We start from the raw sequence: 25,830 nt of genomic DNA on the forward strand, positions 1-25,830 counted from the left end.
GCCCCAAAGGGGCTCGGGCCGGGCAGCGCCATGCGCTGCCCTGGCCGCGCCGTGCGCCGCCCTGCGCAGCGCCTAGCGCTGCGCTGGGCAGCGATCCAATCGCTGCCCGTGTTTTTGCCCGAAAAATTTTTAATTTAAAAAAAAAAATTTATTTTGTTTCAAAAATCGAGGCTTAAAAATTTTTGTACAATCGATTAATTTAATCGCTTGATCTGAGCAACCTGTCTCTGATACCACTGTTGGTGAACGACGATCAGATCAATCAGAATTGATACCCGATGCAGCCGAAGTTTAAAAATTTTATATGGAACGATTCCATAATGGGTATCAAAACTTTACGATTAAATTGTGTGTGTAAAAATTAAATAACAATTATAAATTTTTACCTCCAATCTCGAATCGAGATTATGGACACCAACAGATTGCTCTGCTCTTGTTGTATCTCCCTGGAACTGATGGACGAACTGTTCTTCAATCAGGTCCACGAACGGAGATTTAATCCCTCTGATAGATTTCACTAGAAAATATATCAGAAGTTTCTACGTAGAGAATTAACGAATTTGATCCGTTAAACCAGACTGTAATTCAAAATTCACAGACTGGATTTTTCCCGAGCAGAGGGGAGGGGGGCTGCCACTATTTGAGAGAAAACTAGGGTTTTTCGAAAATTGTGACCTGTGTTGTGTAATTTCTGTACTGCAATAACTTATTTATAATGTAGGCCGCTAACAGCTTAGGGCCCATTAGTCATAAGTTCAAGCCCGACAAGCAAAGCCCGCATGTTCAGAAATTAATATAAAATTCATCGTGACTCTGATTGATAAACCGATTTTACCAATGTTCACAGAAACCATTTCTGCACCTTTTAAAGTCAAGATAAATTTTTCTGAATCCGAATTCAGTGGTTTCCAAAAATGCCCATCCCTATGTCATTTTAGGAAATCTTACTCCTCTACTCTTAAATAAGAAGTCCAACTTCTTTGTTCATTAAATTTAACTCTTTAAATTTAACTATCTTAACGGGGATTAAAAATCCATTACTCTGTGTGACCCTCAATGGTTCAGGGATACAGCTAGCCGTGGGCTCACAACTCCTTGTGACTCGGAACAACAATTTCCGACATGCCCATCGAATCATGGTAAGAGCGCCTAGCAACATCGCCCCATGATTTCCTAGGTATCACTGATAGTGCCTGCAAGAACCAATAGATTTTGGTTAGCGTACAGTACGGTCCCTTCATCCATATATCCCGATCGAATCAACAACCATTGGTAAATCGAGAGTCGTTCGAGATTCGATAACTATGCAATACATCTTGAAGATCAAATAGTGACATCGCATGTGCTACTAAGAAACCATTTCTTAAAACACATCATGTACTCTGGCCAGAGATTCGTCACACTAATATCTCCTCAGATCGCATAGGATATCCACACTCGCAAGTATGTGGTGAATCCTTGACAACAAAGAATCGACTCCTATATGTGTTGTAACTGTACCCAATCCCGACACCTGATGACCCCAATAGAGTCGATAAACGAGTCAAAGCACAATACTAGCATATAGAGTCTCAATGATGTTTCAAGTAGTAAGGACTAATGGTGTACAACCAAAACCGCGGACTTTATCCACTCGATAAGTGATAACCACTTGAAAAGTCCGGATAGGGTAGTTCGATCATTCATCGTATGAATATCCATTTGCATGCTTTGAACATCTCTATGTTCCTTACCAATGAAACGTGGTACTCTGCATCGCAAATGCTAGTCTCAAACTCGAGCGATCCTTATCCTTATTATCGGACGGCTCAATCGACTAGGAACAATTTAGAATATACAGTGACTATAAGATGTGTTTCATGATTGCCATCCCCATGTGCTACCACATCTTACATACACTATAGTATATTCAAGGTTTTTATCAAAACAACAATAGTATATCACAATATCACAATATGAAGAAAGATAAAGTCATTGCCATTAATAAAAGTGTAAATTATATTAAACAAAAGATTTTTTATATAAAGAGTCATCAAAGCCCTTAGCCACAAGTTGGCTCACCGGGCACCCACTCTTTCATTTCTTACTGTTCTTAGTTCTTTATTCTAGCTTATAAGTTATGATTCTTATTGATTTCGAGGACGAAATCTCTTCTTAGTGGGGGAGAATTGTAACGCCCCGTTTTTATCTTAAATGAGTTTATTTGAGTTAATCGGAGATTGCAGAATTCACGAGCCGACTTGATCTTGATCAGGGTCTATTTTGCAAATTTTGGAAATTTCAGGGACTAAAATGCAAATATTGAAATTGTTATATTATCTACACTTGTAGACTTAGTCCACTCTCACCATCACCTTCCCCAACTCGTTATCCTCCATTAGAGCCGCCCCCTTCTCATTCCAAGCTTCCAGATTTCTGTCCGAGCTCGATCCGGCCGTTGGAATTTAATTCTGAAGGCAGTTTAGCGATCACTGCAACGAGAGCTCCGTTATACCATAAGTATTTCTCCGATCAGATACGTTTTGTTTTTCGGATGTTGTTAGAATCAATTGAGATTCGAGTATGTTGTTCTTGACAGAGTTCTGATCGTTTATTATCTGTCGGTTTTGAAATAGAGCGACGTTCGGAATTGTTATGATTTTTGGTAGCCATTTTTGAATAAGAGGTTTTGAGATTTGTTGGAATTGCCTTGTTATTGTTGTATTAGCATTGATTCGAGTTATTATCAATATTGAACTGCTGTCTGCATTTCCGGTTTGATCATTTATAGCCGTTATGCCGCCGGATTGAGTTTTGAGGATTTTGAACCGTGTTTGAGTTGTATAACTTTGAGCATTGGGTTTGTTCGTTGTTGTTGATCATCTTTTGTCTCCGTACAGATTCGTTTGGAGTTGTCGAGACAAAGAAGTAGCAGTCGATCGTCTAGAGTTTGACGAAGAATTGGTAAAGAGATTACCTTGAGCCGATATTGTTGTTAGGTCATATAGTTTCTGATATAACCTTTTTATTGTAGCTTATCCAGAGTTGGAACTACTTGCATTGAAAGGTAAAAGCAATCATCGTTAGCGGGATAGCATACTCGGGACAGTTGGTTCTCGAGTTTCCCTTAAAATCACATATTGCATCGATACTTGTTCTATCATGTGGGACTTGTATTTTGTTGATTATTTGATTGTATTTTTATGGCTAAATGCCTTATGTTTTCATATGCATTCATATTGAGCCAACACTATCGTTTCAACGGGCCGAACAGCCCTTTTGTCAGACGTTTGGGAGCTATAGTCGAGTGTCCTAGGACGTAGTTGTTGCGCCTAGTGCTAGCATACTCATTATAGTTGCTCAAAGTCTAGAGGAGTGGGATACGTGGAACCACCTCGATTGGGAGGGTCGGTGGGTTGTTTACGTGATTTTGTCCTCGGGATCCCAAAGCAGAGCAGCAACCCCTTGTTTATCAGAGTTGATATACCTGTTTTAAAGACATGCATATCGTTTGTTTTGTGTTGATTATGTTGTCTTGAAAGCATGTGGTTGACTTATTACATGTATTACTTGTTATGTTGTTTTTACTGGGAATATCTTTCTCACCGGAGTTATCGGGCTGTTGCTTTGTTTTGTGTGTGTACTTGGCAACAGGTGGGGCAGAATCAAGTCAGAAGAGGCATGGTTAGCTTCGAGGGCAAGAAGTAGAAGTGAGACTCGGTTTAGAATTCGAATCAGCATGCCAATCTAGTTTATGTTTCATAGCATGTTTAGATTCGAACTCGTCGTTTCTATTGTATCGATCCTGCGAGTATCGTGGACTGAAGGTTTTCGTTACATGTATTATGAACCATGCTATGTTTGAATGTCGTTTTGGTCATGTATGCATGTTGAGAATGGATCGGTTTTATATTGGATTGGTTGAGCTAATTGCTGTTTTCTTTACTCAGTTTTGGTCTCGTTCGAGCGGCATTTGGTTCTGCTCGAGCGAGCATTTTTCTGTGTGCGAGACAGAACCCTGCTCGCTTGAGCGAGGGTGATTCCCTGCTCGAGTGAGAGTTCTCTTGGCAGGCGGGCATAACATTGCTCGCTCGAGCGGGCGTGTCTTGCCGCTCGAGCGAGGATCTTTAAAAAAAAAATTCATTACTTTTAAAGGTTTGATCTTGTTTGCTTATTTTATTGTTCAATCAGAGTTTAGTTTGATGTTTAGAACCGAGGTTTCACAAAGGTGCTAGTAATTGAGAAATTAATAAGTGATTCCTTTAGGCTATGTGTGCGCTACAGTGAATCAAGAATGATGTTATTTATTGTTGACTAGGAAGTGTTCGATACAATTATGTAAGCTCGCATGCTTAAGAACATGGTCTATGAATTATATTCAAAAATTTTCAGTGTTTGGGGAATTTTCAGAAATATGCTAGTTCAATTTTTGGGTTTCCTTCTACTTAAGAAGAAATTGATAAGAAGTTTTACTTCTAATTTATCTCTGGCCGATACAGATACTGTAACCCAGTAATGGAGGAGATGAATGCTCTTTTGTAGAAAGGGCAATTTGAATGGTTCATTGCTTGGTGATTAGAAAGAGTACAGTATTCAGGTATTCAGTTCTCATGAATGTTTCTCTAGTATTTCTGGGATTTCATTGTCAGAAATTGATCTAGAAAATGCTTGAATTTCAATGGGTACTAACAGGATAACATCAAGTGTTTAGATGTGGAAAAAGGACAGCAGCTGAGATCTAAAGTTATCAGGTCTACCGGGATTGTTGTCACTGATTTTTTGGGGTGTCTATTGGATGCGTTAGGTCATTGATATAACTGATTCGATGGCATCGAGTCAGGGGTTAGCTAGATTGTATTGATTTAAGGACTTTTCCAAAGAGGTATGAAATGGTTTTTGTGAATACCTCAGTTCTAATCATCTAATCGAGAATAAATCATTCAAGCATGAACCATAATCATGGCTTAAAGTAAAGAATTTTTTTTTAAAACATGCACGAACTCCGTGCACACCTCTGTGCTCAGGTCCGTGCATTAATCTGTAGCCAATACTCAAAGGCTTCCAGGTACATGGACCCCGTGCCACCTCCGTGTCAAGGTCCGTGCACAAGAATTACACAAAAAAACCAACTCTCTGTTTTCTACACAGAATCCGTGCCCCTTCTGTGCTAGGGTCCGTGCATAGCAAAAAATAATCAATACAAATGCGAAGGTACACGGACTCAGGCACGGAGGTATGCACGGGGTCCATGCCCTGCTAAATTTCAGAAAATAAATAAGGCACTTCAAAATCTAAATTTTCCAAATACTACTCAATTCAACAAACCAAAACATGTATTTAATACATCAATCTAGTAATCTCAAATACCTGAAGTGTCTAGAGTAGTTAAAGTACTAAACATGTAGAAACATGCATCGATACAAGGTTTTCTATCCTTCAAAATACAAACAAGTTCGAAAAACAACTTCGAATTCTAAACCGATTCCCAACTTCTATCATTCCAACTCGATCTAGTCATGTCTCCTCTGACTCAATCCTGCCCAACCTATTGCCAAGTACACATACAAAAACAAGACAAAAGCCGAATAACTCCAGTGAGAATAATATTCCCAGTAAAAAAAACAAAACAAGCAATAACAAAAAGTATATATATCAAATCATGATATATCAACCATATATTCCAATGATAAAATAAAATGAAATGCATGTCTTTAAAACAAGATTATCGAATCGGATAATCCAAGAATCTGGTTTCTTCTTTTGGGATCCCGAGAACACGATATCGTGACAACTCACCTACACTCCCAATCGGGGTGGTGTCACGTATCTCAATTCTCTAGACATTGATGCAACTATAATGAGTATTCAGACAATAGGTGTGACTCGACATCCCAGGCCACTCAAATACAATTCTCAAACGTCTAATTCAAGACTAGGTGACTCGGCCCTGTTAAATCAATCATTCAAGCTCAGTATTAATGCAATTAAGAATCATAATGCATTCAACTAATTAAGACATGTAAGAGCACATATTCAATCAATATCAAATAATCATGCAGTATGTGATTTAAGGAACTCGAGAATCAATTCGGATTCGAGTGTTCATACCTTTCTACTTCATGTCAACTTTTACCTTATTCTCGATTCGAAGACTCCAAAGGACAAGCTACAATGACAAAAGATTTCAATCAAAATTCATTCAATCTCAAATCAAACAATCAAGGTAAACTCGTTACCAATCTCGATCAATTCGTCGACGATTCGTATTCTGATAACTCCGTGCACTACAACCTTCAACAATCTATACGGAGATGCATAAAAACTCAAGATTAATCATACAACTCAAATCAATTCAAAACTCAATCAAACTTTCGAAACTCAAAAATTATCAAATCGGCGGCATAACGGCTAATAAACGGCCAACCGAAAATCAACAAACTCAGCATATCTATCAAATAAAACTCATATCTATCTCATATCAACTTCAATATCATCAAAACCATCAACATCAAAATACTCAATTTTTGATAATCACCTATAAAATCATAACAAATCCAAACGCTGATATCTTTCCGACCCGTCTTATGTATACTATCGTGACTAGCTCAAAAACACGTATATCCAATAAAAATCAAATTCAATCGACATCAAAAAATATAAGCATAATAGATTGGAATAAAACTTACGGCAAAACAAAGCCCTCGTAGCTGTGATCACAAATATATGATAAAATCTGAATTCTATCGGACGGATCGAGCGAATCAGAAAATTCAAAAGCTTGGAGTCAAATTGGAGAAGAAGACATGGAGGAAGTAACGTTGGAGGAGAATGAATATGCATACACACACATACAAGATGTATAAATATCTCAAGATCAAGTCAAAATAGGGAATATTGCACTTTAGCCCCTGAACTCTTCAAAAATTGCAATTCATTCCCTGATCAAAAAGTTCAAAACTTCCAGTTCAATCCTCAAATTTTATAATCTCGGAATATCAATATCAATCTCAATTAAGATAATTTCGGTGCATTACAGTTTTGTTCATCTAATAGCGCAAATCAGAATTTCAACAAGGATTAATTATTATCCGTGACAGGATAATCAGTATTTTCATTTTCAAGTGTTATCTCAGGTTTCGAGAAAGATGTCACTATTAAACTTGGAATATTAGTACTAGGGATTGTACTAAAAGACTTTTGAGTCAACATAATATATATATATATATATATATATATATATTGATATTTCCAAGAAAATAACCTGAAGAGTTCAGAAAATAAAAAATTATGTACAACAACGTTGTCACATGTTAGTCCTTAGTACAAGGATTTGTGTACTCGATTATAGTAAAACAGAATGAGACTTTTTTAAAATTTTTGGTGTATTAGCAAGTCATGGCAGAACACCGACGGCCTGGAGGGTTGCTTCACAGTTTACCTATTCTTGAGTGAAAATGGGAGTTGCTCACGATGGACTTCGTGACCCATTTACCGGTGTCCTCGAGGAATTGTGATGCTATCTGGGTTGTGGTGGATCGACTCACCAAGTCAGCACATTTCATTTCTAATAACTGGGACTACAGTTTTGACAAGATGACTCGTTTGTACATTCAGGAGATTGTCCGATTGCACGGAGTGCCTGTGAGCATAGTTAGCGATCGAGACACCAGTTTTACTTCCAGGTTCCGGGGGAGTCTTCAGCGCGCTATGGGTACTACTCTCAGTTTGAGTACTGCTTATCATCCAGAGACTGACGGGCAGTCAGAGCGCACGATTCGTACTCTTGAAGACATGTTGCATGCATGTTCTTTAGATTTTTGTCCAGCATGGCAAGATCAGTTTCCATTGATTGAGTTCGCGTACAACAATAGTTACCATCGCAGTATTGGGATGGATTCATTTGAGGCATTGTACAGACAACGATGTCATACTCCACTGTTCTGGAAAAAGTGGGGGAGCGACAGGTAGAGGGACCAGAGCTAGTCGAGAAGGTTGTTGATATTTTTGGGCACATCAAGAAACAAATTAAGACTGCGCAGTATCGGCAGGCTAGTTATGCAAATATTAAAGCGCAGGCCTTTACAGTTTGAGGTGGACAAGAAGGTGTTCTTGAAATTCTCACAATTTCATAGGATTTTTAGATTCGGTCTCAAGCTATCTCCTACGTTTATTGGTCCATTTGAAATTTTGGAAAGTGTTGGAGATTTGGCTTACAGGTTGGCGTTACCGCCATATTTGTCAAGTATCCATGATGTATTCCATGTATCACTATTACGACGGTATGTGGCAGATGAGTCTCATATCTTACAACCGTCTGAAGTACAGTTGGATACAGATTTGACGTATGTGGAGAGAACTTTGCGGATATGAATCTAGAAGACGCTCAAAGATTCATATTGTTCCAAGATTTGCTCCATGATTTACATTCGAGAGTTGAAGGGTTTGGAATTCATGGCAATCAAGTTGGAGTACTTGAAGATCAATTTGGAGGATGTTATAATGATATTAAAAGCCAAAAAAAACAAGAAAATGAAAGATTTTCACGACAGGACAGCGCTCCAATGCCTAAACTTCGTATTTTGCAGAGCCCAAGCGCTAGTCCATCGGAGCTCCAGCGCTGTACGGAGTGCTCCAGTGCTATATGCCAAGCGCTCCCGCGCTACCGCACTTACACACAGTACGGCATGTAGTGTGTGTTTTCGGATTTTTGAGTATTTATGATATTCTTTTCTATTTTTTAGAGTTTTATTCCTACTAGAAAACTTTTAGGAGATATCTTTGATATTTTTAGCTATTTTTTGAATTATTTTGCGATATATTTTATTATTTTGTAGTTGTATTATAAATACAACAAACATTCATTATTAATGAACAATTAAGATTTTCAGATTATTGATTATTCAATACAAAATTCTCTCTAGAATTTTATCAAAGCTTTTGCTTTACCCAAAATCAAACTTATCAAAGTTCATAGCTTTGTGGCGTTTGTCAGTCGATTTTCAATTGGGTTGTCGAAGACAGGTTCCTTTGAAGGTCTAATTGGATTGTTGATTGTTTTCTATCGTGATTCTCTGTTGCTAGTTACGGGTTCAACTTGAGGTGGAGATCCAAATCCGTTACTTGTTTCAAAGTTGGGACACAAATCCTTGAATTCTTTTGTTATCGAATTGAGGTGCGATTCGTTGTAATAGTGTTGCCTTTCATACATAAGATTCACATCAGTTGGTATCAAAGCTTAAGGTTTTGATTCAAGTAAGTCGTATCCTTCTTTAATCTATATTCTTTCTTCGTTTTTCGTTCATCTTTCCTTGTTCTTCGTTCTTCATCTCTCTCATCTTAAATTTCTGTGCCATTCTTTCAAACTTGTTATCCAAGTCTCGTGTCTTGTGCTACAAGTTATAAATTCAAAAAAAAAGAGAAAAAAATCAAAAATAAAAAAAAGATATTTGAAATCGGTCAAAAAAAAGAGTGAAGACCGAAATTGTCGAAAAAAAGGAAGCAAAATAACTTGTGGTCATAATTTCTTCTGTCTTGTGAGTCTTGGGTGCCAAGTCTATTTCAATCTTCATAAAGTCAATTTCTTATTTTTTGTGCAATCTACGTGAGTCGATTGACAAGTGTTTACAAGTTTTGAACTTGTGAGTTTGATATTTAAAATCACAAAGCATAAGCTATTCCATATATTTGAGTGAAAAAAAAAGAGTTATTGAGTGATTTTCTTGGGAGTGACTAGTGAGAATTTGGGTGAGGATATTTTATTACTAACCTTTTTCTTGCAGGTACAATGTTTGAAAGAAAATTCAATGGGTATAGGGAGAGTGAAAGGAGGTTTGATAATGGGAGTAGGGGAGAGAGAAAAATTAATGTGTATAGAGATGATGATGGTTTTCGTGGAGAAAAAGATTTTAATTATTATTTGGATATGTTTAAGAAAAATAAAATTTCGTCATTTGATGGATATTCGGATTCGGAATCGTACTTGAATTGGGAGAAAAGAGTAGATAATATATTTGAAGATCGTGATTTTTCTGAAGCTAGGAAGTTTAAAATTGTTTTACAAGAGTTTACCGACTATGCTTGCACTTGGTGGGATAAAGTGGTGGTGAATAGGAAAATACATGGAATGAGTCCTATTTCTACATGGGATGAGATGAAGAGAGCTATGCGGACACGTTTTGCTCCTAATGAGAAGAAACGTGAAGTTTCCAAGCATGAACATCAAGGTACATCTAAACTTTAAAATTCTAGTACCTTTGATATTGCATGTTTATGGTGTCGTAGAAAAGATACGCATGATATGAGCCAATGTTTTAAGGAGGCTATTCTGAAAGTGTCGGATTCTCGTGTAGAGGTTGAATCTAAATGTGAAGTAGAAGTAGTTGAGAAAGTTGAGGATGAAACTTCATTAATTGATGAAGTGATTGTTGAAAATTGTGCGGTGGAAGGTGAATGGCTTGATGAGAAATCTTCTATTGTGCATGATGTGGTTGATAGTGGAGTTATTGTTGGAGAATGTGAAGTGGTAGGTGAGTTTTTATGTGTTCAAGAGTCATTTAATGTTCTTGTAGTAGATGAGAGTCTTTTTGATGTTCATAGTGAGACTAGTAATTTGTTGTTGGATGAGTCTTGTAATCTTTCTATTCAATTGAGTTCAAAAGAACTTCTTGAGGATCAATTGGAATTTGAAAATTTGACTGATATGGCTGAAAAAAAGTGTAATGCCCCGATTTTTTTTTATAATTGAGTTTAATCGAGATAATCAGAGTTTTCAGTATTTAAGAATCGTATTGATATTCGCAGGGGATTATTTTGCAAACTTGGAGAAATAAAGGACTGAAATGCAAAATTGGAATTTTATATATTATTATTAAGCAAGTTGACCAATCAATCATTCCCTCCTTCCTCCCCTACCCTCTCTCTCTCGATCTCTCTCTCCGGAAGCCATGGAAATCGATTCTTCAAGCTTCCTTTCCGTCCGATTCGCACGATCCGACCGTTAGATTTTCATTCCGAGTTGATATTGACGATCATCGCAACGAGGGCTTCATTCTGACGTAAGTTTTGCTACGATCTCTTGAACTTTGATTTTGTTGAGTGGTCAGAATTTGATAATATTGGAGTATGTTATTCTTGAGCTATCATAGATCGTGTATTCGAAGTCGGTTTGGAAAAAGAACGAAGTTTGGATTTTATATGATTTTAGAGGTGAAATTCGAAAATGGTGATTTTGATTGAGGTTGGATTTGAGTTGTTTTGATGGATTGTGATGATGATTGAGTTATTGTGATTGTTGTTTGATGGTTTGTATTTTCGGATAGCCAATTTATAGTTGTTATGCCGTCGAAATCGAGTTCGAGTTATCGGTTTTTGGTTCGGTCTAGTTGAATATCGAATTTGATTGAGTTTTAATTCCGAATTGATTTTGAGTCCGTATTCGATGTTTTGGCAGTTGATTGAGGATTTGGGAGTTGATCGAACTTGGAGACTTGTTTATCGATTGAAGAATTGAAGACAGTATATTATTGATTGTTGTATCGACTTTGAGTTTGTTATCCGAATAGACTATGATGGCAAGTTATCTCTTGTTGACAGGAATCACTTGAAGCTTCGAGAAAAGGTAAAAGTCGACAATGAAACGAATGGGAACGAATACTCGAGATCAACTTATTCTCGAGTTCCCGAAAATCACATACTACATGTTTAATTGCTATAGTGAATTTGAGTGTTATTCTATTTTCACTTGCATTCCATATTGAGCCGATTTCTCGATTCGTTTTGAAATTAGACGATTTAGGGAGCTATATTGAAGTGGCTTTGGATTTCGAGATTTTCCAATTGTCAGAATACTTCTTATAGTTGCTCTGAAGTCTAGGGGTTGAGTTAAACGACATCCACCCCGAATGGGTGTGTCGGTGAGTTGTTGTGAGGACTTGGCCCCGGGATCCCAACCGAATAACGATTGATATTTCGATTATCTGATTTGATAGTCCCGAGTTTTGAAGTCATGCATTCATTCATGCTCATTTTGATTTGTTACTGATTATTACATTTCAATCTGAGGTGTTTACTTGATATTGCATGCCTGTCTCTTTTACTTAGAAATTATATTTCTAACCGGTTTATCCGGCTGTTGTCTTTGTTTTATGTGTACTTGGCAACAGGAGGATCAGGAGCTGGACCAAGTCATTTGGGTTAGCTCGGGGTGTGATGATAGAAGTGAGACACCGTGTATCTTAGGGTCGTACCTTTTGGAGTTGTACTGTTTTGTTTAGTCGAACGAACCCCTACCGTCAAACTTATACTGTTAAACATCGTTTTGTTGGTGTTTCAACTCCTTAGATCTCATGTATTTATGATGTTTGAACCTTGGTTGCTTGAGTTTTTGAGTTTAGTTTGTTAGACTTTTCTTTTTTTGCCCTGGAGTTCAGCAGTTCGAGAGGGCGGCGCGGGCGCGCTGTTCTTGGCGAGGGCGCGTTGTTGATTTTCGAAGAGAAGGCGCGGGCGCTTGGTTATAGGCACGGGCGCGCCGTTGTTTTGCGAAGGTTCGGCATGGGCGCGCAGTGCTTTTTTTTAAAAAAAAAACAAAATTTGATTCGTTTTCCGCGGTTTATTGTGTTCGATTATGTTTAATTATTCGATAATATAGGATTAAAAACGGGGTCTCGCATTAAGTGGTATCAGAGCGATAAGATTCTTGGAGTCGAACTAGAGTGAGCGGGGTAGATCGAGTCCGCATGAATTGAACTCTCGCATGTGATTGATTTATTTAAATGGTTATTTTAAAATACGTGCGAGCATGCTTTATTGATTCTTGATTTAATTGAATTACATGAGTGTGCAGGGTGAGATCTTCGATTCTCTTGACTATACCGATGACCGCAGAATCAGGTTAGTCAGTCATCAGTTGCAGGGTGTTGCTAAGAATTGGTGGACCACAACCAAGAGAGCAAAGGAAAATCGAGGCACCGCCATCACTTGGAATCTGTTCATGACTGAATTCTACAAGTGTTTCTTTCCTGTCTCGTATCGAAAGGAAAAGGGTGCCGAATTTGCGAATCTGAAACAAGGGAACTTGAGCATTGAGGACTATGTGAGAAAATTTGACAGTCTCTTGAGGTTTGCACCTCATGTTGCAGATAACGAGGAAGCCAAGACCGACCATTTCATCAATGGCTTGAACCCTGAGATATTTACCTTGGTCAATACCGGAATACCTAACAACTTCGCAGATGCTATGGATCAAGCAAAGGGAACCGAAGCCGGATTCTTGATGCAACGAGGTAATCAGGTAGCTCCTCAGCAGCAGCAGAGATCTTTTCCGAATCATCCTGTTCAGTTTCAGCCTCAGTAGTCTCAGTATCAGTACCAACCTTCTCAGCAGTCGAATCAGTCTCAGAGGGTTGAGGGAGGCAACAGTGGCAGAAACAGGCGAGATCAGTATCGGCCGAAGGGGAAGAATTTCAAGAAGTTTGGTAACAGTTCATCGAGTTCCAGTGGCTCTAGACAGTTTAGTTCTGGGCAGAGTTCAGGGTTTTCTGGAGCTTCGTGCAGCAAGTGTGGAGGACGTCATCCCAATGATCAGTGTCGAGGCGTGTTTGGTAGTTGCAATATCTGCCAGCAGCCGGGTCACATTGCTAGAGTTTGTCCTCAGCGAGGATCCGATAGAGCTCAGAGCGGCAGTTCTTCTCGACTGCCAGCAGCCGGGTCACTTTGCTAGAGTTTGTCCTCAGCGAGGATCCGATAGAGCTCAGAGCGGCAGTTCTTCTCGACTGCCAGCTCAACCAGAGAGATCAGCTGCTGCAGTTCATTCCTTTCAGCCTCAGCAACAGAATCGTCAGGGAGGTAATCAGAACCAGAACCAACCTCCTCGACAGCAGGCGAGGGTGTTTGCCTTGACAGAGGATCAAGCCAATGCAGGCCCGAATGACGTGATAGCAGGTAACTATTAGATTTTTGGTTATCCTACGTTTGTGTTGATTGATACAGGTGATTCTCACTGTTTTATTTCTAAAAGATTTGTCGTTATACATGATTTATTTGTTGAGCCATTATCTGATGTTGTTTCTATTACTTTACCTTTGGGTGGAGGAATTGTTTCAATGAGAATGGTCTGAAATTGTGTAATAGAATCCGAAGGGAATTCGATTGAGATTGACTGAATCGTACTTGGATTATCTGATTTTGACTGTATTGTCGGGATTGATGCTCTGACCAAGTATAGGGCGACAGTAGATTGCTTTCAGAAAGTGGTTCGATTCAGACCTGAGATGGCAGACGATTGGACGTTTTTCGGTAAGGGTTCTCGATCCAAAATTCCGTTGATTTTTGTGTTATCCATGTCTCGTTTGCTACAGAAAGGAGCAGAGGGATTCTTGATTTATGCAATGGATGTTCAGAATTTTAGCCCTGAGTTGTCTGAGATACCGGTGGTTAGCGAGTTTCCTGATGTTTTTCCAGATGAGATTCCTAGTTTGCCGCCTATTCTAGACATCGAATTTAGCATTGAACTTGCACCAGGTACTCAGCCTATTTTGAAAGCACATTACCGTATGGCTCCTTTAGAGTTGAAATAATTGAAGGAACAGTTAGAAGATTTGATTGTCAAGGGATACATCCGACCTAGCGTGTCGCCATGGGGTGCACCAGTGCTTTTTGTGAGGAAGAAAGATGGTTCAATGCGACTTTGCATCGACTACCGTCAGTTGAATCAAGCGACAGTCAAGAATAAGTATCCTCTACCAAGAATCGACGATCTTTTTGATCAACTGCAAGGTTCTTCAGTGTATTCGAAGATAGATCTGCGATCAGGGTATCATCAGCTGAGAGTTCGCGATGAGGATGTGCCGAAGACAGCTTTCACAACCAGATATGGGCATTTTGAGTTCATAGTCATGCCGTTCGGTTTAACCAATGCTCTAGCAGTTTTTATGGACCTGATGAATCGCATCTTTCAGCGGTATTTGGATGAGTTCGTCATTATCTTCATCGACGACATTCTGATCTATTCAAAGAACCGTTCTGATCATGCCGAACATTTGAGAATCGTATTGCAGACTTTGCGAGCCAAACAGTTGTATGATAAGCTATCAAAGTGCGAGTTTTGGTTGGACCGAGTGGTTTTTCTAGGCCACATTGTATCAGGAGATGGAATATCTATGGACCCCAGTAATATCGAGGCAGTTATGAATTGGTATAGACCGACATCAGTGCCAGAAATCCGAAGCTTCATGGGTTTAGCGGGGTATTATCGCCGATTTATCGAGGGTTTCTCTTCCATTGCAAAGCTGATTACTCAGTTGACCCAGAAGAATGCACCGTTTGTTTGGTCCGAGCAGTGTGAGGCTAGTTTCATTGAGTTGAAGAAGAGATTGACGAGCGCTCCGATCTTGTCTATTCCATCAGGTACTGGAGGTTTCTCTATGTACTACGATGCTTCAAACCGTGGTCTCGGGTGTATTCTTATGCAGAGGAAGCATGTTATAGCTTATGCTTCGAGGCAGCTGAAGCTGCACGATACTCGTTATCCGATCCATGATCTCAAGCTAGCTGCAATCGTGTTTTCTTTGAAGACTTGGCGCCATTACCTTTATGGTGAGTCGTTTGAGATATTTTCTGACCACAAGAGCCTGAAATACTTGTTTTCCCAGTCCGAGCTGAATATGAGACAGAGGAGATGGATGGATTTGCTTAAGGATTTCAACTGTGAGATCAAGTATTATCCTGGAAAGTCGAATGCAGCTGCAGACGCTCTTAGTCGAAAGCTTTGTTCTTTGTCTCTTTCTACGATTGGTGTCTCTCGTTTGATTGAAGACTGTTGTACTTCTGGTTTGGAGTTTGAGACTGATAGGAGATCCATCAGAGTTTTTGCGATTCAGGCCAAGCCAGAGTTGTTTCAGTCGATCAGAGAGGCTCAAAGATCTGATCCGAGCATTCAGAGCTCGATAGAGAAGGTCAGATCAGGTCACCAGTTAGAGTTTCAGGTCATGGATGATGCTTTTTTTGTGAAAAACCGTATAGTTGTGTCCGACGTTTCTGAGTTGAGACAACATATTCTACGAGAGGTGCATTGCAGTCGGTTCAGTGTTCATCCAGGAGGCCGAAAGATGTATAACGATTTGAAGACTCAGTTTTGGTGGAAACAGTTGAAAGGAGATGTCACGAGGTTTGTATCCCGTTGTCTGAATTGTCAACAGGTGAAAGCCGAGAGGAAGAAGCCCGGAGGATTATTGCACAGTTTACCTATTCCGGAATGGAAGTGGGATCATATCTCCATGGATTTTGTCACGAAGCTACTGCGTTCAGTCAGAGGTTGTGATGCTATATGGGTAGTGATTGATCGGTTGACGAAATCTGCTTGTTTCATTCCTTACCGTATGACATACCGTCACGATCAGATGGCCGAGTTGTATGTCAGAGAGGTTGTGAGATTGCACGGCGTGCCGAAGTCGATAGTATCAGATAGAGATCCGAGGTTCACTTCTCACTTTTGGCACAGTCTACAGGAGGCCTTGGGTACTCGTTTGCACTTGAGCACATCGTATCACCCTCAGACCGACGGTCAGTCCGAGCGTACGATCCAGACTTTGGAGGATATGCTTCGAGCTGTAGTGCTTGATTTAGGATCAGGTTGGCAGGAGTCCTTGCCTCTAGTGAAGTTTTCGTACAATAACAGCTTCCAGGCGAGCATTGGAATGACACCTTTTGAAGCTTTGTACGGGAAGAAGTGCAGATCTCCGTTATTTTGGGATGAGATTTCAGAATCACCTGAGTTGGGTCCAGATATGATTCGCGATATGGCAGAGCAGGTGAAGTTGATCCGAGTCAGAATGAAGATAGCCCAAGATCGACAGGCCAAGTATGCGAATGTCAGACGCAGACCACTGTGTTTTGATCAGGGAGACCGTGTGTTTATGAATGTTTCTCCGTTCCGAGGTACTGTCAGATTTGGAAAGAGAGGGAAGTTGTCGCCGAGGTTCATTGGCCCGTATGAAATTCTGGAGAATATAGGCGATCTTGCCTATAAGATTTCTCTTCCTCCGTCTCTTTCAGGTATCCACGATGTGTTTCACATTTCGATGCTACGGAAATATCATCCGGATCCGTCTCACGTTCTTCAGCCGGACGAGGCCGAACTTGTTGAGACTCTAAGTTACTTCGAGCGACCGATTCAGATTCTTGACAGAAAAGGGAAGCAGCTCAGAAACAAGTCGATTCCGTTGGTGAAGATTCACTGGAGTCGTCACGGAGTTGAAGAAGAGACTTGGGAGACCGAATCCGATATGAGGCAGCGATTTCCAGAGTTGTTCGATTGAGGTGAGTTAGTATTCAGTTTGATTCTTTCTGTTCAGTCTTGGATCTGCCAGATTTCGAGGACGAAATCGAATCTTAGATGGGGAGAATTGTAATGCCCGATTTTTTTTATAATTGAGTTTAATCGAGATAATCAGAGTTTTCAATATTTCAGAATCGTATTGATATTTGCAGGGGATTATTTTGAAAACTTGGAGAAATAAAGGACTGAAATGCAAAATTGGAATTTTATATATTATTATTAAGCAAGTTGACCAATTAATCATTCCCTCCTTCCTCCCCTACCCTCTCTCTCTCTCTCTATCTCTCTCTCCGGAAGCCATGGAAATTGATTCTTCAAGCTTCCTTTCCGTCCAATTCGCACGATCCGACCGTTAGATTTTCATTCCGAGTTGAGATTGACGATCACCGCAACGAGGGATTCATTCTGACGTAAGTTTTGCTACGATCTCTTGAACTTCAATTTTGTTGATTGGTCAAAATTTGATAATATTGAAGTATGTTATTCTTGAGCTAGCATAGATCGTGTATTCGAAGTCGGTTTGGAAAAAGAAAGAAGTTTGGATTTTATATGATTTTAGAGGTGAAATTCAAAAATGGTGATTTTGATTGAGGTTCGATTTGAGTTGTTTTGATGGATTGTGATGATGATTGAGTTATTGTGATTGTTGTTTGATGGTTTGTATTTCCGGATAGTCAATTTATAGCCGTTATGCCGTAGAAATCGAGTTCGAGTTATCAGTTTTTGGTTCGGTCTAGTTGAATATCGAATTTGATTGAGTTTGAATTCCGAATTGAATTTGAGTCCGTATTCGATGTTTTGGCAGTTGATTGAGGATTTGGTAGTTGATCGAACTTGTGGACTTGTTTATCGATTGAAGAATTGAAGACGGTATATTATTGATTGTTGTATCGACTTTGAGTTTGTTATCCGAATAGACTATGATGGCAAGTTATCTCTTGTTGACAGGAATCACTTGAAGCTTCGAGAAAAGGTAAAAGTCGACAATGAAACGAATGGGAACGAATACTCGAGATCGACTTATTCTCGAGTTCCCGAAAATCACATACTAAATGTTTAATTGCTTAAGTGAATTTGAGTGTTATTCTATTTTCACTTGCATTCCATATTGAGCCGATTTCTCGATTCGTTTTGAAATTTGACGATTTAGGGAGCTATATTGAAGTGGCTTTGGATTTCGAGTTTTTCCAATTGCCAGAATACTTCTTATAGTTGCTTTGAAGTCTAGGGGTTAAGTTAAACGACATCCACCCCGAATGGGTGTGTCGGTGAGTTGTTGTGAGGACTTGGCCCCGGGATCCCAACCGAATAACGATTGATATTTCGATTATCTGATTTGATAGTCCCGAGTTTTGAAGTCATGCATTCATTCATGCTCATTTTGATTTGTTACTGATTATTACATTTCAATCTGAGGTGTTTACTTGATATTGCATGTCTGTCTCTTTTACTTAGAAATTATATTTCTAACCGGTTTATCCGGCTATTGTCTTTGTTTGTATGTGTGCTTGGCAACAGGAGGATCAGGAGCTGGACCAAGTCGTTTGGGTTAGCTCGGGGTGTGATGATAGAAGTGAGACACCGTGTATCTTAGGGTCGTACCTTTTGGAGTTGTACTGTTTTGTTTAGTCGAACGAACCCCTACCGTCAAACTTGTACTGTTAAACATCGTTTTGTTGGTGTTTCAACTCCTTAGATCTTATGTATTTATGATGTTTGAACCTTGGTTGCTTGAGTTTTTGAGTTTAGTTTGTTAGACTTTTCTTTTTTTGCCCTGTAGTTCAGCAGTTCGAGAGGGCGGCGCAGGCGCGCTGTTGATTTTCGAAGCGAGGGCGCGGGCGCGTTGTTGATTTTCGAAGAGAGGGCGCGGGCACTTGGTTCTTGGCGCGGGCGCGCCGTTGTTTTGCGAAGGCTCGGCGCGGGCGCGTAGTGCTTTTAAAAAAATATATATATATTTGTTTCGTTTTCCGCGGTTTATTGTGTTCGATTATGTTTAATTATTCGATAATAGAGGATTAGAAACGGGGTCTCACAAAAAGTGTGATGAAAAAAGTGAGATAGCCATGAAAAAAGAAAAAGAAAAAGAAGTGGCCGAAAAAATGAGTGTTCAAAAAAGTGAGATGGCCATTGAAGTAAAAAAAGAGAGGAAAGAAATTGAGTCGAAAGAGACCAAGAAAAAAAAGAAATATTATGGTCCAAAATTGTGAGGTTGAAAAATTTGTGCAATTGAATAAGATCTTTAAAGTACTTATGTACAAAGAGGTTTTATCTCATTGTGATGAAATAGCCGGTTCAATCCCGAGCAGTATTCTTTCTTCTTTGCTGGTTGTGAAAGATGTTGGGATGAGTAAGCAAAGAAGATTTAATGCTAAAAGCGTAAGCATGATTGATCAATGTAAAGTTGATCACGCACAAGGTGGGGTTGGAGGTTTGCAAATTATTCCCTTTGTGAGGTATGATTTAAATTCATGTTTAAACTACAAATCCAATGTCAACTTCCAAAGGTATGAACTCAATTCAATGTTAGCTATGAATTATGATTTTATTTCAAATCTTGATGTTAAGTCTATTGAGTTTGTGCATACTACAAGAGTTGGTGATTTGGTTTATGTTGATGTGTGTGAATGTTGCATGAATGGCATAGGTGGAAAGTCATATTTGCTTGAGTGGCTAGTGATGACTTTTGGGCTAGTTAATGTGCGTAATAATTTCATGAGATTGATGGATTATGTTTTGCATGCATCTATGGGTAACTTTGTTGTTGTATGCTTTGATTATATCTTAGTTTATAGCAAAAATTTTAATGTGCATGTGGAACATTATCGAGTTGTGTTAATCATGTTGGATATGCAGTTTTTGGGTCATGAGCATGTTAGAAAGTTGAATGTTTTTCATGAAAAAAAACTTGTTGATTTTGGTTTAAGTTCTCAAGGATTTAGAATTGTTAGTGAAGAGTTGATCAAGTACCAACGAGGTATGAAAAATGTGGTAGTTACTATACTATCACAAAGGTATGAGTTCTTATCTCTTTTGTTTACAAGGTGCTTATGGTTTGAAAATGTTAATGAATTGCATGAATGGGTTATTGATTTTGAGAAAGTTTTTGAAAAATACTTGTGCGGTGTTAATGATGAATTCTATGTGAGCAATAAGTGTTTGTTTAAGACGAATAGAATTTTTATTCCATCTTTGTCATTGAATAATTTACTTGTTGTGGGAGCATGTATTATAAAGTTGATGAATAAGTTGCATGAATATTTGTTGTGGTTGCACATGAAAAGATTTATTGAGTGGAGTTGTGAGTGCCATATTTCATGTGAATTAATTCTTATTCCTAGGGAACAATGGTTATACTTAACTATGAATTTTGTGATGGTGTTAACTAGGTCAGAGAAGGGGAGGAATTTAGTGTATGTATTGCTTCATGGAATATTAATAATGTTTTTGCTTGGTTATGATGTTGAGGAATTTAATTCGTATATGAGAAATTTCGTGATTCTTGACATGGTATTGAGTGTGCAAAGTACACTGTTGCTTGTGAAAAATATTTTTAAATTTTCTAATCTTTGCTTTGTTTTTGTAGATAAAGGGAAAGATTTGAGGACAAATCTTTTTGAAGAAGGGGAGTCTGATATGAATCTAGAAGGCGCTCAAAGATTCATATTGTTCCAAGATTTGCTCCATGATTTACATTCGAGAGTTGAAGGGTTTGGAATTCATGGCAATCAAGTTGGAGTACTTGAAGATGAATTTGGAGGATGCTATAATGATATTAAAAGCCAAAAAGATCAAGAAAATGAAAGATTTTCACGACAGGACAGCGCTCCAGCGCTTCAAATCCGGCGCTCCAGCGCCTAAACTTCGTATTTTGCAGCGCCCCAGCGCTAGTCCATCGGAGCTCCAGCGCTGTACGGAGCGCTCCAGCGCTATGTGCCAAGGGCTCCAGCGCTACCGCACTTACACACAATATGGCGTGTAGTGTGTGTTTTTGGATTTTTGAGTATTTATGATATTATTTTCTATTTTTGAGAGTTTTATTCCTACTAGGAAACTTTTAGGAGATATCTTTCATATCTTTAGCTATATTTTGAATTATTTTGCAATATCTTTTATTATTTTGTAGTTGTATTATAAATACAACAAACATTCATTATTAATGAACAATTAAGATTTTCAGATTATTTATTATTCAATACAAAATTCTCTCTAGAATTTTATCAAAGCTTTTGCTTTACCCAAAATCAAACTTATCAAAGTTCATAGCTTTGTGGCGTTTGTCAGTCGATTTTCAATTGGGTTGTCAAAGATAGGTTCCTTTGAAGTTATTATTGTATTATTGATTGTTTTTTATCGTGATTCTCTGTTGCTAGTTACGGGTTCAACTAGAGGTAGAGATCCAAATCCGTTACTTGTTTCAAATTTGGGACACAAATCCTTGAATTCTTTTGTTATCGAATTGAGGTGCGATTCGTTGTAATTGTGTTGCCTTTCATACATAAGATTCATATCATTTGCGTATCATAGTTCATAAGGATAAGGTCTTACGCAACAAGATCATTCTTCTTGTTTTAGTTCAGTGGCAGCGCCAAGGCACTGAAGAAGCCACTTGGGAGCCTGAGAGCCATATGCTTATAGGCTATCCAGAGTTGTTTTGAAAATGTAATATTTTCAGTTATATCTTGTAAAATGTTGAGTTTGAATAAAAGATGTTTATTCAGTATTTTACTGCATTCAGTACTTAAAATTTGTTTCGAGGACAAAATATCTTAAGTAGGGGGAGAATGTAGTAGCCCGGTTCCATTTACAATATTAAGGGACTTTAAAGTGATTAATAAATTGATTAAGGGTCTAAATTGCAAATTAACTCGGACAGGATCGGAGCGTCCGATATCTCCCTGTGAGGTGGCAAGTTGGAGCTGACACGTGTTGGAGATCGGAGCGTCCGATGGAGAGATCGGAGCATCTAATCTGTTGGTGGACAGATGTAAACGAGATCACGCCACGTGGCCAGTCATGCAGATCGGACCGTCCAATCTGGCCAATCGGAGAGTCCGATCGTACCCTATAAATAGGGGTTCTGAGGGCCACTTTTCTCACATCATTTCCAACTTCTTCTCTCAACTTTTTAGTGTTTAAGGCGATTTATAGCCTTCCTAGGCTTGGTCTGGGAGTTGGCAAGATGCTCCGGAGTTACAGCGGAGTGGTGCCCAAGTTCTGGGGTAAACGTCATGAGAGGACTGACGACGGACGAAGGTATAGCTCAGGCTCCTTATAGAAAATAAGGAGTATGTTATAACTTAGTTAAGGATTTTAAAATAAGATTATGATGCATGATTATTTTGCATTGTAGTGCGGACTATTGGCTTGGACATAGAGCTGGTTTAGCTTGCCTAAGTATATGAGGTATGGAAGTATTATTCGAGATATCCAGATTGAGTATGCATGTATTATGTGTATGCATGTATTATGTGATTGCATGATTTATATGACACATCATGGCATGATTGTATGTTGCATAAATGAACATATTGATCCCGTATCCTTGTGATATCATGTATTAGGGTGTTTACCCTATCCTGTCAGTAGATGGTTGGACACATAGATTTGTGTTAGGTCACCAATATTATTTGGACACATGAGCTCGTGTCAGGTCACTGATATTTGGTTGGACATGTAGGCTTTTGTTAGATAACCATCGGGGTATGTAGATCACCTCCTGTAGAGATGACTCAACGTACTACATACCCAGGGCCCAAGTCTGTTCTTGATAAGATATTCTTGACCTGAGTGTCTTGGTACCCAGTTTACTTGAATTCATGCATGTATAATACCGTATACTCATACTCTCATACTGAGATTTTCATGCTCACATCCCGTACATTGTTGTGTCTGGACATCCTATTCCATGGGGCAGGTCTGCGGTTGGATGAGGCGGGTAGTTCCAGAAGGGCTTAGGCGATTGATGACTAGCAGGGATGTTTGTTTAAGTTTTTATTTTTGATGTATTCGGGTTGATACATTTTGAATTTCAATATGGTTGTATAATAATATTTTATTTTTGTTTATGGTTTTCGCTGATTAATTCTGATTAGTATTTTATTAAGTTAAATGCATGCTTAAATTTTTTATTAGTAGGTGATCACGGTGCGGGTCACTACATAACTGGTCTGCCTGTCCTGTGCAGTTTTAATCCTTTTCTTGATCAACTCAACTTTGTCCATCATCTTTTGGATCAATTCCGGTCATTCAACCTGTCGTTCCTTTACCTCGTCCCAAAATAAGTGTGTCCGACAACGGCGACCATAAAGAGCGACAAATGGTGCCATGCCAATACTACGATGATAGCTATTGTTGTAAGAAAACTCAATCATCGAAAAGTGATCCTGCTAGGATAACCACACTGAAGCCCTTATCATATCATCTAATGTCTGAATAGTCCTCTCGGACTGACCGTCAGTCTTTGGGTGATAAGCAGTACTTAACATAAAGTAGTACCCAAATCTCGCTGAAAGCTACCCCAAAATCGTGAGGTGAACCTCGGATCTCTATCGCTTACTATGCTAAAAGGAACTCTATGCAATCTCACAATCTCTTGGATGTATAACCTCGTCATGCGATCAAAAGTGAACTCGCGATTATACTGAAGAAAATGAGCAGATTTGGACAACCTGTCCAAACAACCCAAATAGCATTACATTGCCAGGAGACATCGAAAAATGGGTGACAAAATCCATCGTCACATGCTCCCACTTCCACTCCGGAATCTCCATCAGACCATCTGGTCGACGATTCTTATCCTTGACCTGTTGACAAATAATACATCGAGAGACAAACTTGAAAATGCTACACTTCATACTTTTCCACCAGAATCTTGTACGTAGATCCTTATACATCTTGGTACTGCCTGTGTAGCGACCCAACCCGGATCCACTACTAATCAGAGTTTAAATCTTAATTAAGCATTGTAGTGACCCATATCCAGAATTAATTATTAAGTGATGATTAATTAAGTAATCATGTTTAGATTAAGTAAAACATGATTAAAAATTTTCCTAATGGGTCTAAGGAGTTCTAAAATGGGTTTAGAACGCTCGAAAGTTGGCCAGAGGATCACATGGATGATGGCCCGATAGAGTACGGACCATCCAGAGCTATCGGACGCTCCGATGTATAGATCGGACGGTCCGATCTCATCTTTCTAGGTGCCATCAATGATGATGTAAGCGGTGACATCATGGATGGTATTTCGGACGCTCTGAACAGTAGGCGGGATAGGTGTACGTTGTGCATGCAATCGAATTGACACTTGGCAATGATAGAACGCTCCAAACCCGGATCGGATGGTCCGATCTGCGTCTATAAATATGGGTTCCGAGATGCTCATTCCTTGCTCATTCCCAACTTCTTCCTCTCCCATTATAGCGCATTTTAAGGGCTTTTGGGGCTCTTGTTTAAGAGTAGGAGTTTGCGGACAGTGTCCGGAGTAGTAGAGGAGCTATTGCGGAGTTGTGCTCAAGTTGTGGGGCAGTCGCCATCAGCGGGCTAACAACGGACGAAGGTATGGTCTGAGTTTCCTAAAGTTATAAGGGAATTTAGTAACCTAGAACCCATTTTAAGATAATAATATGTTAAACATTATTAAGGGTAAGTAATTAACCAATTTCAGGGTTCAATTGGACTTCAGAACTAAGAATTGGGCTCCCATTATTTGGGCCAGTTCGGATGGTCCGAAGAGGATTTCAGACGATCCGAACTCAATAGCCTGGAGGCTCCGAAGAGAGTATGTTGACTTCGGAGTTAAGGCACTTTCGAAGGATCCGAACCAGGATCAGACGGCCCAAACTTCCTTATGCCAAGTAGGCAAGATTACTCAGCCATGGATTTTGACAAGTGTCATGCATAGGACACTTCGGACGACCCGAATTGGCGATCGAACGGTCCGAACTCGACGTGTTCTGCATGCAGGCGTTGAGCTGGATCGAATGATCCGAACCCAAGTTCGAAGGGTTCGAACTTGACCAGAAATTTTCCTATAAATAAGGCTCATTCGGATTAATTTTGAATTCGGAGTTTCCTTCTTCAGTTTTATAGTGTGAAATATACACTTGAGGGCCCTACCGGTTATTATAAAAGTTTTGGAATAACCATGTGAAACGACCCAAACATTCTAAAATAACATATGCGGAAATTTTTTTTTTTTTATTAATACTAAGTAAAATAGATGTACATATATGCACAGAATAAACAGATTTAAAAATAACATAAATAAAATGCAATATTTTTACTTAAATAACTGAGTCAAACTTAAATAAAATACTGTCAAACAATCCACTTAAAAGTTTGCATGCAATAAAAATTATTTAATAAAAATAGTACTAAAATTCACCACTGGAAAGACATAAAAGAAATAAATAAGAAACAGAGTTTAAAAATTCTTAAAAATCTTCATAAGGACTCAGCCGACGGTCACGGGGGATCACTGCATGTCCGCTCATACGTCCTCACCACCGGTAGGAACT

This window comes from Henckelia pumila, chromosome 3, assembly GCF_033568475.1.
Source record: "Henckelia pumila isolate YLH828 chromosome 3, ASM3356847v2, whole genome shotgun sequence".
Lineage (NCBI taxonomy): Eukaryota > Viridiplantae > Streptophyta > Magnoliopsida > Lamiales > Gesneriaceae > Henckelia > Henckelia pumila.